Source organism: Cryptomeria japonica, chromosome 4 (assembly GCF_030272615.1).
Source record: "Cryptomeria japonica chromosome 4, Sugi_1.0, whole genome shotgun sequence".
Classification (NCBI taxonomy): Eukaryota; Viridiplantae; Streptophyta; class Pinopsida; order Cupressales; family Cupressaceae; genus Cryptomeria; species Cryptomeria japonica.
Window position 1 is genome coordinate 333058363 of NC_081408.1, and position 17177 is coordinate 333075539.

The following is a 17177-nucleotide window of genomic DNA, read 5'->3' on the forward strand; positions in this document are numbered from 1 at the left end:
CTTCCCTATCATCAATGTAGTACTTGATCAAATATTTTAATTAAGTCACACATGTATCAATTTAATCATGGAGCATTGAGAAATCAATCACATGGAAATTAAATTCAGAACATACATATAAATCTACCAAATGTGTTAGCTTTAATCAAAGCAAAATATATACATTGTTTTAGGCATTAAAGATAACATGTTTGAGACAAAGAAGCATGTATATGTATATATGTGGATCAATATACAAAGGTAGGTCACTATACATCCAAAATGTGACCCACCCTACATCATAAGATCATCTCCTATCCCTAGGGCTGGTGGTTGGAGAGTGACGACTAGATGCTCCCTCCTGATCGGGCCGTGCAGGTGGACCCATAGGGGTATACCGTGATATAGATCGTGAGTGACTCCGAGAGGAACTCCTATGATCCCTATCCATAAGGATCACGCGATACGAGGTAGCCTTGGCCTGAGCTACTGCTAGATCACGCTGTGCCCGCTGAAGGTTCTCTAATAGAGCTCGCTCTCTCTCCCTCCATATCTCTACCTGTAATCGAAATGGGGAAAACAAATCATCATGCCGACCCGCGTTCCCTTGAGGTCTATAAGCAACCTGTGAGGAACTAGGGATCTGCGCCGTCGTGGAGATATCTGTCACTGCTTGCTGGATCAGAGAACACCACTCCTGCACATTAGCTGTAGCAGTAGAACAAATCATGTATTAGTACCATTCTATATCATCAAAACATCAATCAATCAATATAAACCTACTATACCTGGATCTCCCTCACGCCAGTAGGGATCGTGATATGGTAGCATCTATGACTGGGAACTACTAGGCTCCCCATGCTCGAATGATCTGTGCGCGATGGGTACAGGTCTCCGTATCGCCTCATGTTCCCCCTTTTGGGGAATAACGGGAGGATCTAAGGCTATGGTATCATCTCCTGAATGATGGGGAGCTGCATCTGACTCCTCCTCATCATCTCTATCCTCTTCCTCCTTGTCATCCTCATCCTCATCCGCATCCTCGTTCTCCTCATCATCATCTCTATCTGTGTCATCTTCCTCTCCTTCCTCCTCCTCGGCACTAAGCTGATCTCCTATGGGTGGATCAGGCCCTCCTGCCTCCTCATGACCCTCTCCCTCCTTTGGGTCCTCCGATCTGGATCCCTAATCCTCATCTCGGTCTCCATGTCTCCATGGACCTGGATGGCCTGTCGGGTGATCTGGTGGAAAGATAGACCTCGGGTATGTCCTCACAAACCATGAGAGATACCTGTGTTGTGCCCCGGGGTCTACAACATAATTAGTGACCACATCCTAGTCGGACCCCTCTATATCTGTGATCTCGATATCATCTATCGTAGGTCTCGCTACTGCTCTGGGTCTGGGAAGGACTCATGAGTGTCGAGTGTAGATGGGTACATCAGCTGGAACACACTGCTCTAGCCCAAACTGCCTCTGTACTCGGTCAAAGTAGAATGGGACTATGATATGTGGATATCGCCCTCTCAGTAGGCGGTTCCTCTGTAAGCATGCTAACTGTCTCTCCATCCCATCCCATCTGTGCATCCGTAGATATGGTCTCCATATAATCACCTCAGCTGTCAGTCTGTCAACTGTCACTCTCCAATACAGTAGATCTCCAAATCTCCACTTGTTGGTAAGTGGATAAGCAAATACCCTAGGTCGCTAGCTAGCCGCACTCATTGGATAGCCGATAGGCCTAGTGCATGTAAAGTGCTCAAATATCCACACCTGCAGAAGTGTGCATGTCATCAAGCTGCAACCCTGTCCGAAAACATACTCCTCGAGATCGTGATAGAGATGTGCAAGCATACTCTGACCCCAAGCGTATACTCTCCTATGTCTCTCCATAGCCCTGATGCACCATGTGAGACCCCCATGCATGTGTGTACCTCGCCCATTAGGGCAGACAGCTAGTGCGATGATGGCTATCATAAGACGTCTCATGAGGGGCACCTCTCCTGTAGGATGTAAGAGCCAGCTGACCATGATGCGACCTCTCGTCTCACTCGGCATGACTCTCCCTATGCAGTATACCTGCTCCCTCTGATGATCCTCTGCTAATCGATCGGTCGCATATGTCACGGTAGCTCCTCTGATCGGTAGGTGAAGAATGCGTTACACATCCTCAAGTGTCACCGTCATCTCCCCTACTGGAAGCTGGAAAGTGCATGTGTCAGGATCCCATCGCTCCATGAGTGCCATCAGCATCACAGGATGAAATCGAATGGCCGACATAAGAATCATAGACCACAAACCTACTATAGACAATGTATCTCTCTCTGCCTGAGTTAGCCAGGGAATCTGATCTTGCAAACTACGAAGAATCTACCCCGCCGTGTGCTCTCTCATGTATGGGAGACCCTGCAATACAAAAACATCAGTATAATCAGTAATCAATCATCAAAATCATCTATGCCAAATACACAAACTGATGAACATCGAAAGTTGACCCCTGCCAAGTACTGATTGGGACCATGGCGCCCTGAGGGGACCATGGCACCCCACAGGGACCATGGTGCCCTGAAAGGACCATGGTGCCCTGAAGGGACCATGGCGCCCCACAGGGACCATGGCACCCTGGAAGGACCATGGTGCCCTGGTGGGACCATGGCACCCTGGGTGGGACCCAGGGTCAGATTCCAGGGCCTACATTCGATCATAGAAAATCAGAGTCAACAGAAATGCAGAAAGTCAAAGTTCAGTCAACTCACCTCGTCCAGTGGCTCGTCGTCGATCAGGGCCTATCGCATGATCTCAATCCTCGCAGGACGCTTCGGTCGTCGTGAAGGCATGATGATGGCTATGTGGGCTCCGCTGCAATGAACAATACTCATAATCAACAAAGTGACAAAGGCAATAGTCACTTTCAAGGTATATACTTTCATTCCTTTACCTTTACTTTCAAAACCCTAATTTTCCCTAAATCACTCATTTCATCATAACTTCAGTTTGGGAGATGCGATTTTCGAACCGTTTTTTGCATAGGAATTGTATTTTCATTCCCTTACTCCCTTGATGTTCCAAAATGTGCTTTGATGAAGCCTTTGTAGTGAACATCTCTCATCAATAATCATTCACACAATTTGTTGTAAGTAAACATGCTACCCTGTTTCACCTCCCTAATAAGCAAGCCGAAACAGGGGGGCATATAGCTACTCACAAATTTCATCACTTTCCTTAGTAAGCATTAGGTGATTTGGTGATCTAACGTGTGTTTTGTAGGGTGCGGTTCCTAACTGTGTACTGCAGATACCGTTGGGGGCTTCGTTCGACGAACTTATGGATATATCCTTTTTCAAATAATGTTTACTTTCCTGTACTTTAGCTTGCATATGCACGTAGTACTCATATGACCGCTAAAGTGGGGGCTAAATGTAGCGTCGTAAATTGTACGCACTTGCTAAAGCAGTACAATTTCACACCTAGTTTAGCACCTGCCTTGGCGCAATTTGTATTTTGCATTGCATTTCCCCTTTAGCATTTAATTAATCAAAATTAATTAGTTCTAAGGTCCTATTTCATCATCCTCCACATCATAAAGGTGGGCCCTTTCATTAAAGTGTGCCCCTTTTCATTTTATTCCTCCAATACATCATCTAATCAAAAACCCTAATTAGGCCTTCTTTTGAACTTTGGGGCTTGATTTCGGGGGTCAAAACATCTCGAAATCACCTGTAACTTCGGGATTCTCTCTAAAATCATCATATCTGACGGCCCTGAAAATTTAGTGAAAAGTTGTCGGGACCATGGCGCCCAGAGTGCACACAGTCCCGAACATTTTTCCTGAAATTTTAGGAGCGCAATCCAATCATAAAATAAAGCTTAACCCCAAGAAATTGGCGGGATATTCAATCTCTAGGTCGGCCAAAAGTTGGAATTAAGACCTAGGGCTTCATACATAAGAGCTCTCTTTCTTCATTAGAAAGGATCAGAATTTTATTTTCAGGACCTTCTATGCAACGAAAGAGCAGATCTTTGAAGACTTCAACAACATTCAACATCCATCTATCAAGCATCTATCAATTTCATTCATCCATTTAGGGCTTTGAAGGCATTGAAGAGCAATAAGGGATCACCGACTGAAGATTGGCTTGTACCCCTCCCTTGGGGTTGGGTATGATTTCATGTTGTTTTCATGTCTTTGCATAAGTCTCATTATATCACTTGTATTCATGCTTTAGATCTCTCTACATCTTGATTTGGAGCATTTACATTGTCATTTACAAGCAATTAGGGTTTACTTTCTAGGTTGCTCTAGTTTGCTTACTTGCATTTTAGATCTTGCACACACACAAGGTCTGCACACACACTACTTTTACAATACAACTTGGCTATTCATGGAGGTGGAAATCACCAAAGCGGGGGTTTGACTAAGGCAAAACCCTATATAGCTACCCAAACACCTTTTCAGATATAAGTACAGATTTCAGGATTCAGACGACGCCGCAAGTTGCAGATCCGAAAGAAGCAGACGGAGACTGAACCATACACCAAGTTTCAGAGCAGAAGACCAGGACAGGGGCGTGGGGCACCCTGGTCCTGCTAAGACAGGGGCGCTAGGTGCCCTGGTCCCTGGGACAGGGGCGCTAGGCGCCCTGGTCCTCCTAACAGACAGCAAGTCTTGGCAGTTCCGACAGTTTTCCAGGTTGCAAAGTGGCAGTTTCAGGTGCAGTTTCAGGAACAGAATCAGGACAGTGGCGCCCACGCCCCCGTCCCGAACATTTTCACTCAGATTTTGACTCCGAGTACGCATCTGCATTCTTGTCTTGCCCTTATGTTTGCATCTTTCCATTGTTTAAGTTCAATTCTGCAATCTTGTTATTAGTTCATACTTGCATTTTGGGGTTAGGAATTGAACTTGCATAATCTTACCTTTCAATTACAACAAAGGAATAGAAACCCTAATAGGTAGCCAGTGGCTCTCTCTTTCACCAATAAGAAGTAGCCAATTGTGTGTTACCTCTAGGCTCTTTCGTATTCTGTAATGTGTGTCAAAAGGTAGGATTAGGACATGTTAGCCTAGTCTCGCTTTTTCCCCCACCCAGGTGCATGTATAAGATTGCCATGGATTTGGTATTTAGGACACTTCTTTGCAAAATGGTAAGATTATTTTTCTATTGTTGGCCAGTAATATCCCATTCTCAAAACTTTTTAGCAAGAGTAGGACCACTTGAATGTGTGTCACAGATACCTTTGTGAAGCTCTTGTAAAATGGAGTCAAATTCATTACGATCAAGGAAACGAAGAAGAGTACCATCTAGACCTCGATACCTCGATGGTACAAAGTATCAATAGTGTGAGGGTAACGGGCGGCTTGCCAGATAAAGTTGCATTTTTGGTTTCGGGATAGGTCAATGGGTAGGATATTGCTTTTAAGAAAGTTGTATATCAGTCCATATAACGGAGAGTTCGAACCAGTCAAGGCATAGATAACATGGGAATCAGAATGGTCATAGGCTGGGGAGAATAGTTGCTCTACCAAAAACTCGTAATGATTATGTTGCTCTGGAATTTGCACTAGTGAAGTAGCCATTGCATCGGCTGCTCTGTTGTCCAACCATGGTATTTGTTTGAAGGTGATGTGTACAAAATATTATTTGAAATCATCCACCATTCGTTTGTATGGGAGAAGCTTATTGTCCTTTGTCTGATAGTCATTGTTGATTTGATTGATGACTAGTTGTGAATCTCCGTAGACTTTTAATTCTGTGATTCTTCATTCCATGGCCATTTTGATGCCTATAACCAGTGCCTCATATTCAGCAAAATTATTTGTGCATGGAAACATGAGCCTATATGATCATGGTATGGTGTACCCATCAGGAGTGATGAACAGAATGCCAACACCTAAGCCATGTTGAGTATAGGATCCATCAAAGTATAGGGTCCATTGTTTCATGGAAATTGAATCTCCATTGGTTGTTTTCTAGGTAGTGGTGCTTCAGCTAGTTGTTCTGCAATTGTTTGTCCTTTGATAGCTCATCACTCTATGTAGTGGATATCAAATTCACTAAGAATCATGACCCATTTAGCCAATTTGCCTGTAAGAGCGGTGTTGCTGAGAAAATATTTGAGAGGATCAATTTTTGTGACTAGCTTAATTGTGTGAGCTAGCATGTAATGCCAGAACTTTTGAGAGGCAAATACCATTGTTAGACAAGCTTTCTCAGTGAATGTATAGTTGAGTTCATATCCGTTTAATGTCCTATTGATATAATATATAGTTCATTCCTTGCCTTGTTGATCTTCGTGTGCTAATAATGCCCCCAGTGATATATATGTTGTTGAAATGTAGAGAATGAGTGGCTTCCCTGCTATTGGTGGTACTAGAACTGGTGGGTTCATTAGATATTGCTTGATTTGATAGAATGATTCTGCAGATTTGGATTCCCACTTGAATGGTACATTTTTATGTAGCAAATGATTAAATGGTAGATTTTTATCCGCTAGTTGAGCGATGAATCGTCTGATTGACTGAAGTCGTCCTTGTAGAGATCTGAGCTGGTTGATGTTCTTTCATGGTGGCATCTCCATTATAGCTTGTACCTTTGCTAGATCCACTTCAATGCCCTTTGCTGAAACTATGTAGCCTAGTAATTTTCCTGATGTAACCCCAAAGACACACTTCTTAGGGTTGAGCCTGACTTGGAATTTCTCCAATTTGTCAAAAATCTTTTCTAAGATGCTTAGATGTTCTGCCTGGGTAAATTATTTAGCTAGTAAATCATCCACATAGTCCTCCATGAAGGTATGCATCATGTCATGAAAAATTATTGTCATTGCTCATTGATAAGTTGCCCCTGCATTCTTTAGGCCAAAAGGCATGACATTCCAACAATACGTTCCCCAAGGACAGGTAAACGTTGTTCTATCTTGATCCTCTAGGGCTATCTTGATTTGATTATAGCCCAAAAAGTCGTCCATTAGTGATAGCGTTGCATGGCCTATTGTGAGGTCTACAATTATATCGATACTGGGCAAAGGAAAGTCATCCTTTGGATAGGCTTTGTTGACATCTCTAAAATTGGTGCATATCCCGATACTGCCATCTAGTTTAGATACTGGTACGATGTTGGAAATCCATTCAGCATAGTTGATAGGTCGAATAAATCCTACGTCTAATAGTTTCTTCAGCTCGACTTTGACCATGAGTGCTACATGTGGATTCATCTTTCTCAGTTTTTGCTTGACTGGCTTAACTCTTGGAGCAATGGACAAGTAATGCATGATTAACTGTGGATCAATCCCGGGCATATCTACATATGACCAATCAAAGTTTATTTGTTTTTCTTTGAAAAATTGGATAAACTCTGATTTTTCTTCCTCTGCCAAAGATTCTGCAAGTTGTATGTTTTTGGCTACTTCTGTTGTACCAATGTTGATTGATTGAGTGGGCTCAATCAATATCGGTGATCGCTCATGATAATATTCTAGAAGAGTGTCAAGTCTCCCATCTTTAGGTGCCTTAAAAAGGTTTTCACCTACAGATGCGTCCTTTGTTTTTACTTTTTTGTGATCTAGTGCTGCCATTGACTGGTTTTTATTAATAGATCCTTTATTTTGTTCATTTTTGCGATTGAGAGACTTGGCACTCCCCTGATTGTAGATGTCGTTACTTTGTTCACTGGTAGAGTCTATTTCCAGGTTAATGGTACACAAGTAATGGATAATGGATTCATCATTTGGGAAAATTGGTATGCCATGATTTTCAGGTTCATCCCAGTCTATGAGGTCATGAAAGATAAGTGGTAAGGAGTCATTAGGTGGATCAAGTTCAACTGCTGTAAGTGTGAGGATGGAGGTATCATCGTGGTTGGCTGGGATATTAAATAAGTTAAGGATTTTGTCGAGGTCTTTGATGGTATCATCTTCTGTGTAGACTTGCTCGTAATGTCACTGCTCATTTTCTTTGGCGTGATAGATATTCTATGGAGAAAATTCAAGGAGTCTAGGTTCTGTGTCATGTTCTTCTTGAGAGATGGGTGTATGACTGTCATTTCCAGCAATATCTTCAGTCACATTAGAACAACTGCCCCATTCATAGTCATTTGAATCAGTCTCAGAGGTATTATCCTAGATTCTGGCAGTGCTATGGATGGGTATGTTGTAGGGTGAAAACAGGTCTTTGATGATTGATACAAGTTTCATAGTTTTCTCTGATTCTGTGTTAGATCCTGCTTCCACTCTTTGCATTTGTTCATATACTGTCTCTCCTCGGGGAGGAATGATGTTATCAAGAGGTGATTCCTCTTTGTCAGACATTGGTTCTTGAACATGATGTACTTTGGCAGTAGATGCTTCATTCTTTTGATTGATAGGCTTCTCTTGATGTTGCTTTCGTTCTTGATTTTCAGGTTCTTTATGTATTGTCTCTGCTGATTCAAATAGTGCTTCCTGCCACGAGTCTTCCTTGTATTTCTTCTTTGCCTTCCATTGAGGTTTTTGGTATTTGCATGGTGTCTTCCTTGGTGGTAGAGTGTGTTCATAGCTCAATCTTGTTTTGTCTTTACTGAATTGTGAAGGAGGATCTAAGGGTTCTGTGACGCCTTCCTGACATTTGCCGATAGGTACTTTGCCATTGTATCCCATTTGCTGCATGATTAAGTAGCCTTTTCCATACAGGTGTGTTGGTATAGCTACCTCCATAGTAGCCGCTCTATCTTCTTCCTCATCCTTGTATAGCCAACTAAGGACATCTTTTTTCTCTGATTCATGTGCTAGAGTGCCTAGTTGGATAAATTTGCCATCAAACTTGGTGACGGGTTGTGTTGCCTGATGTGTTGATGTTGTAGGTAATCCATGAGATTTAGGCGATGTTGGTAAGTTGGCTAAACACAAAGGTTCCAAAGAGTATTTTCCCATGCCTTGCTCTTTGATTTTCATTTTCTGCTTGAAATCCATAGGTAGTGATTTAGACTTTTCTTGTTGAATAGTTGGCGCTAAGTAACTTTGTTTTTCTCTATTATGTGGAACCAAGCTGTCTTGGGCTACCCCCATAGCATTACAATGTTGAAATGGGTTATGATCTGCTGATATAGAAATCTCCTATCCGTTATAGGGGAACTTAACACATTGATGATAAGTAGAAGGTACTGCTTGCATTTCATGTATCCAAGGTCAACCCAATAAGATATTATATGTGAGGTCTATGTCTAAGACTTGGCACATAGTGTCCTTTTGTATTGGTCCTACTTGAATTGGCAACAATACTGTTCCTTTGGATGATCTTTCTTCATCATCATATGCTTTGATAGTGATCTTTTTGCGTGGATCAATAGATTTCTCAGAGAAGCCTAATGCACAGATAAGTTTCAAGGTACAAATATTGAGTCCAGCTCCTCCATCTATTAATACTCTTTTGACACGATGCTTGTAGACCAAGACTTCAATGTGGAGTAGAGTATTGTGTGGATGGCTCAATGAGATTTTATCATGCTCAGAAAAGGTAAGGTTATGAGGCCCTATCATATGAGCCACCATGGCTTGGAATTTGTCAGCATCTAGATCTTGAGGTACATTTGTTTCCAAAAGTGCTTGTTCTAAGATGTCCTTGTGTTTTGGTGAAAGTTTTAGCAACTCTAGTATAGATATTTGAGCAGGAGTTTTGTGTAATTGACTGACTAGATCATATTGAATTTTGGGTATGGTGTTTGTTGTTGATGTATGCCCCTTTAAGACATATTTTTGAGCTCTGGTTGTTACATTGACGGAATCATGTTCACACTTGTCTTTGATTGTGATGACGTTTACTTGATTGTCCTCGACTGATATATGATTGATGGTGTTATTGTATATATGATTGATACGGGCTCCACGTGTATCATTTGAGGTTGAAGCTCCATCCTTGTTGTAGTTTGGAAGAGGATTCTTAAAGGCTCCATGGTCACCATTTTTCTTGAGACCATCGACTGTTAAATCGCCTCTATCAATCATGTCTTGAACAATGTTTTTTAGTCTCATGCAATCATTTGTTTGATGACCTTCATTGCGATGAAAATCACAAAAGTGTGAGTCATTCCACCAAGGTGGTTTGATTTGTGGTTCAAAGTTGTTGATTGCTGGTAAGGAGATAATTTTGTTTGCCAAGAGTTCTCTGAATGCTGACTCCAAGGATTTCCCTAGTGGTGTGTAAATGCATTTTGAAAGTTGTTGGTGTTACCTCTTGAGTTTGTATTAGGTCCTTGATTAGTGTTATTTCTTTGGGTATTGTTGGCGTTGTTTTCATTGAGATGATCTTGATTGGTATTTGGTGTATAAGTGTTAGTGCCTTGGTTAGCACCTTTTGTATTCTTTGTAGCTTGGGGATTACCTGATAACGCTAGCACTGGTTGCTTGGATTTTGTATCATTTGATTTGTTTCCTCCTTCATTTCTAGTGTTTTTGTTTCTGGTCCAGAATCTGGATTTGTCTAAGTTGTTGTTGTTTTAGTTGTTGTAGTTGGATGAATTTGTTCCTTCTTTGAATAATTTCAATGTTCATTTCTTGACACATGCTTCCTCTACTTGGATGCCATTTTCAATTAATTTGGCAAAAGATGGTATGTATTGAAGTTTGAGTATGTAACTCATCTCACTATTCAAGTTGTCGATGAAAATTCGATCTTTTCCTTCTCGGGCACATCTCAAGGATATCTCGAAACCATACGTCGCCAACATTGAAGGAATACCATGAATGTTTCATTGTTTATCTGCTTGGTATTACATACATCTAGCATAGTGATAGCATGTTGAATATTATAGGAATATTGAGTTATGAATTTGTTGACTAATTCATTGAATGATTTGACAGGAGGTGTGATTTTGGATAACCATTCCATTGTTTGTCCTCCCAAGCTTCTTGGGAATAACCTCATCAAATAGGTGTCATCATGGGCAAATTCAAGACTCATGGTACAAAATTCTCGAACATGATCACGAGGATCACTTTTCCCATCATATTTGTCAAATTTGGGAATATCTAAGTTGGGGGGAAAAGGTACCATGTTTAACCATCTGTCAAAAGGATAAGGACAAATTTCAGTCAAGGAGTACCGTAATGTTGTCCCTTGTTGCATGTCTTGCATTTGTCTCTGCAACATTTGCATTTGTTGAGTGAGAGCAATCAAAGGTGCATTTTCTTTTTGAGGGAAGAGTTCTTCCCTTGCATTATTTCTAAGCTAAAATGGTATGTGGTGGGGTATGTTTTTCTCAGGGATGTTTTGCTCGGGCAAATTTTGTTTTGGTAGATTTTGTTCAGGTATGTTTTATTTTGGGTCATGTGCTTCCTCCTCTCTTTGTCGTTCTTGATAGTCATAATGTCGAGATCTTGTTCTAAATATGTCAGTGTCAAAGTCTTCAGGGAGTTTAACTCCTTTGCTTGTGAGCATGAGTAGATATTTTTCTTTGTCGTTCTCCATGAGTCTTTCCACAAGTTTTTGAAATGAAGCGCTTTCTTGACACTCTTGGAGGAGTTCCTCAAAAATTTCAGTGTCTTCTAGATTTGGACACTCGAAAGGATTTGATAATCTTCTATTCATGCTGGATTCTAGTTGCATTTTGCTCTGTTTGTTTTGTTGAGAGCGAGTAACAGCAGGCATCTAGTAGAAGCTTTCTGTGACAAAAGAAACGAACTCCTCTTCGATGTTTTGTTCAAGGGTTGGTGGTTCAAACCGCGGTATGTTGTAAGTGATGCACTCTTCGGGGAATAAGGCCGGATTGATCTTTCCTCCTTGATTTAGGTGTTGACTGAATGTTGATTTTTGATAGAATGCTCTACTCCTCAATGGTTCCTTGTCAAATTTGTTGGTTTTGTCTTGAAGATACAAGCGGATATGATGAAGGAATGTTCGATGAGATTTGAAGAGTTAGCGATTGATGTACAAAAATTTATTCCGTTTGGCAAACTTTAGAGAACTGGGTTGTTGTTTCCTCAACTTAGTGTTATGATAAATACTCTTTCTTCTCAAAATATGAGGATTAGTCATACACAAGAGATCAATGGTTTCCTTTGATTTGTTTTTGGATTTAGTTAGCTTGTTTTGGAAACTCAAGTTTTACTTTATCAAATGAAGGTTTAGATGCCCCCTCACGACAAAGTGTGTCAAATGATAAGAGTTTTCTTGATATGGAAACTTGATTTGACAACTTGAAGTTTAAAACAAGTGTGTTTTTGGATAGAAATCCTTTTGATTGAAGGACCCGTTGATACTTGTGATGGGTTTTCCCGATTTTGATAGGAGAGATGTGTTTTATCTTGTGACTAGTTTTCAGATTTTGACAACTTTGTTTTATGGAGAACTTGCTTTGGGAATAGTTTTCGATACTCTGTTTGATGAAGTTCAAGCTAAGGAAAGAAAGCTTCCTAAATTGTTTTCAGATTTTTCAAAAATATCTTCTGTTTTTCCCCCTATTTTCTTAGTTTCTACTACGCGCTAAGACAGAGACGCAATGCGCTACTGAATTTCCTCAACGCACTAGAGAACAAACTCCACGCACTAAGATGCCCTCTGTGACACGCTAACTGGTTTGTTTTGAATTTGTCTTGGTCTAAAAGGTTATGCGCTAATATGGGCTGCCAATGCGCTAACTGTTGGTCTCTATGCGCTAATTATTGATCTCCACGCGCTAAGTTGTTGCTTCAATGTGCTAGAATGTTGTCAAAAGGCACTAAGTTAAAACTGCTAGTGTTGGATTTTGATGAAGCGCTAAAGTTCAGAATGAATGTGCTAAAGTGAAGCTCGAGTGCGCTAAAGGATGGTTTCTACGCGCTAAGAAGTTGCTCTTATGCGCTAAACTGCCCTGATAGTTTGGCTTACTTGTTTTTCTGCAATTTTTGGAACTTTGTTTTCAATGACGATGGATGATTTTCTGAAGTAATAAATGAAAGAACAACACAAAAGAAGCAACCATTTTGTTTAATCTAAATAATGAGTGTATGTTTTGCGAGGATGTGTTCAAATCCCCAATGTTTTAACAGGTTTAGATACAACAACATACAATGCAGTTAGACTCTTTATTCAAGGGTCAGTAATATCATAGCCCACTAGTCTCGATACTCCATCAGCTCAAACAACCTTGTCACCCCCTAGGGGGCGCCCATTTTTTTGCCTTTTGCCAGAAATTAACCCAAAGTGAATTGCTTCACAATTTAGTAGTTATCTTGGGAGATATATGGTGAGCGATCTTGGGGGCGGATTCTTCCCCACCCTTGCACTATGATATTACAAATGTCTCGATACTGACTCGGCTCAAAATTTCTATGCTAAAGTTTGTAATCAAGCTTCCCATTTGGCCGTCAGTGATAAACTCCCTCAGGAGGCTTCCCAACTTTTAGAACAAAGGATTTATGTATCTCAAGGATACTGGGGGAAGGCTAATCGCTATGCACAACCGTTGAAAAAGACTTTCGTCACTTTCCACTTTTGATTATAGTGGGTTGGAACACTTGGCGTCAAAGTCATTTCCCACTTAGGTTGTTCCCTTCACACCGGCCAAATAATAGCTTTAAGAGTTTTTCAACCCCTCGAGAAGGCAAACCTGCTAAAAGATTTAATGCAATCAACATTGAAAGCGTAAGAGTGGTCTGGTTTTTTGATCACCCAGTTAAGGGGAGAGCATATTCCTTCCACTTTCGTAGCAAAGCAAACAAGTGTTCTTTTTTAACTTTTATTGCAATGATTTGGTAAAATCTATATGGAGATGTTGCTCCACAAAAACATGGTTTTTATTTTATCCCTTCAAAACAATGATTTTCTGATCTAGGAAAATAGCCTAGTCAACAAAAGAAACTTCGATGTTTGGTCAACAAAAGAAATTGATTAAAAGGGGAAGATCTTCCCTCTTTAATTGTGAATGAATTTGGACATGTGTGATTCTTTTACTTTGCAAAAGTGAAGTGGATCATTTTATGCACCAAAGGATGGTGAAGTTCTTTTTAAAGCCCTTTGTTTGCAAAAATAGAAAGATTGTCTTGTTCCTTTTAGGGCCCAAAGTGAAATTTTTTCTCCTAAGAAAGCAAGAAAGATGTTTTTTTTGTTGTTCTTTTTATTTGCCCAAAATAAAGAGTTCAATTTTATTTAAGCAAGAATTAAAAGACTTTAAATTTTAACTAACCTAGCTAAGTTAGAAAAAATCTAAACTATTGTAACTCTTAAGCTAAAACTAAGCTCCACCTGCAAGAAACTTTGTCAGAAATCCTGCAAAAAGATCAATTAAAACAGTCATAATACATTGGCTTTTGTGGACTTCTACAAGTCTATATTTAATCGCGGTTACAATTTAATTTTTTTCTTCTGCCTGTGATGTGCTACAGAAAAGACTGTATGCACTACATGATAACCGGGATGCGCTATCAGACAAACCTAATGTGCTGAAATGTTTTCCGAAAGCGCTGCTCTGTTAAGTTTCCGCACTGAGACCTATAGGAAAAATGTTAAAAAGTCTATGCGCTAAGTGATGGTCTGTATGTGCTAGGAAGTGAGTCCCACGCGCCGAACAGTGAGCCGGATGTGCTAGAATGTTAACCAGATGCGCTAAGGGATGTTCCCCACACGCCGATTTTTGTTTCCCACGTACCTACAAAAGTGGTTAGATTTAAAAACCGATTTGATTAATGGGGTTGAGCCCCACGGTGGGTGCCAGAAATGTATGCAGGAAAAGCGGGGCTATGAAATTTAAAATGTGAAAAATGATGTTCAAAGAGCTTGTCCACACACCGACAGGACTCCTTGGTGCAAGTTATGGAGTCATGAAGAATGACTCAACTTCCCAAGGTAGGTTCCATGGTTCTCTATCTCACAAGGTCCCTCAAGCCAATGCCTTTTCTCTCGGATCACTGAGCAAAGTGACTTAGGAATGACAAATGCAAGAACGAGGGATGCTTTAGATTGATTTTAACATGAAATGCATCCTATTTAAGCATGATTATATAAATGAGTTAAACTAGATTATAAGATGACAAGGTTAGTAGCAATAGTATCCTAACATAATATACTAGTTGATGATTTAAGCTAATGATAACATAAATACTCTAAAATGCTTATTAAATTAATTCCTATTATAAAGAGAGGCTAGATGTATTGATAAAATTGAGCATAAATGAGATAATAAAAGCTTGGATCCTTGAAATGGAGGAATGAGAGCTCTATTTATAGGGAAAATAGGGCAATGAATGGTCAAGATTGGAGGAGTTAATCAAGGGTCGGGATTGAAAGTTATCAATCCATGTTTACAATTCTCACCAATGAAATGGTGATAATTGTCAACATAAGACTGCTTGAGAGGAGATGTAAGAAGCATTAAATGCTTGAGAAGACCTCATGGTTACCTTAGAAGGTAAGGGTTAAGGTTGGGTTAGGGTTATCCAATGGATAAAGCTTTTACCCAAGGGGTAAACTCTTGTGCAAAGGTTAAAGGGATAACCATGGTCAAAGCAATGAATGCTTGATGAGACCCCTGGGTTAGATGAGGGTTAAGTTAGGCAAAAAGTCTCTAACCATGTCACTAAGGGTTAGTTAACCATTAATGGTTTGAAGACTTTGGGGATAAATTTGTAAGAGTCCTTCCAAATTTGGGGATATTCAACAAGTTAGCTTGTTGAAGGCATAAAGGCTTTAATGCCTTTTGAAGGCTTTACTCCAAATTTGAGAAGTGACCTCCTCAAATTTAAGGAAAGGGGATAATGGATGGGTTTAGGCTAATTGATTAGGATTATATGGATTCTAGAAGAAATTAGGAAGAGGGTAAGGATACAAGTGGGAGATGTAGGAAAATGCAAGTGGGTGGGGAAAAATAGAATTTAATTAAAATAAAATTAATTTATTTTAATTTGGTTGCAAGTTGGGAAATTAAATAAATTAGATTTATTTAATTGGGGTAAACTATTTAATTAAATGTTAATTTAATTAAAAAGTAGAGAGAAGGGATTTAATTAAATAAAATGATTTATTCAATTAAATGACATAAAGGACTTAAGTGAATTTAAATAAATAAATTGAATAATTTATTTAATTAAATAGAAGAATGTGGGTGATTTAATTAAATTAGATTTAACTAAATAGAGGAATGAGAATAAAATGAACATTAAATATTCATTTAGGAATATGGTCATTTTTATACTTCTACAATAGCAAAAGATTCTAAATTATCCTTTCCCAACAATTTTAAATTTGCATGGGAACACTCCAACTACTTAAAATTAGGCATAAAATGGACTTAAGCAGTTGTATGGGAACATGAGGTTAGTGACTCTTAATACACTCACAACCTCGATGTTATCCTCCTTGAGATTTACTTTCTAAAAGTTTATGGTGACAGACACTGTATCTGGTAAGAAGGATTTTCTCTAGATACTTGGGACACATTTCAGCCATCCAAACTTTTCATATTTCTTTATCCATGTCATATTTGGGAAGGTACAACTCAGAACTTCATACATTCCTTGCTTTTCTTGCCATTAACTTGTAGCATTGATTCCATTCTTGCTAAAGGCACTTGAGTGTTGGATACTCGCCAGCCTAGCTTACACTCGTCTGACTCCATGGTACATATCCAAGATAGTCCTCCTTTAGAAACCCAAGTAAATCCTTCCTATCTTGAATATTGCTTATTAGTTCTTCTCTAGTTCTTGTAGATACCCCCAAGTTTGCCAAGTAATCAGTTGATTTGTTTGCCTCATGATAGACATGTAAGAGACTATATTTAAGAATTAGCTTAAGGTAATCCAATACTTTTTCCAAACTTCTATTTATCTTCCAATTGGAAACATTGCCATTCTTAAACTGCATTAATTGTAACTTGTGAATTGCCTTCTATATCCACAGTGTGAATACCTTGCTCAACACATTGTTTTAATCCTCTTTCCAGAGCTATAATTTCTGTTGCATTGTTGGTAGCTTTTCCAAGATAACCGGAAGAGTCCAAGAACCATATTACCTTTGTTGTCTCTCAAAATACTTCCATATCCAGCTTCCCCAGGATTACCCTTTGCAGCCTCATCGAAATTAAGCTTCCATCTCCCAACCTCTAGAGCAACCCATTTTGACAATTTTCTACTATTTGACTTGGATGTAATGTTGATGTTTGGGGGTTTGAGGCATCCTCATCTTAACTGTATCCTTTTATCCCAATCATTAATAAATTCAATTTTCCTATTGTATGTCTTTGTGCTTGCAACTT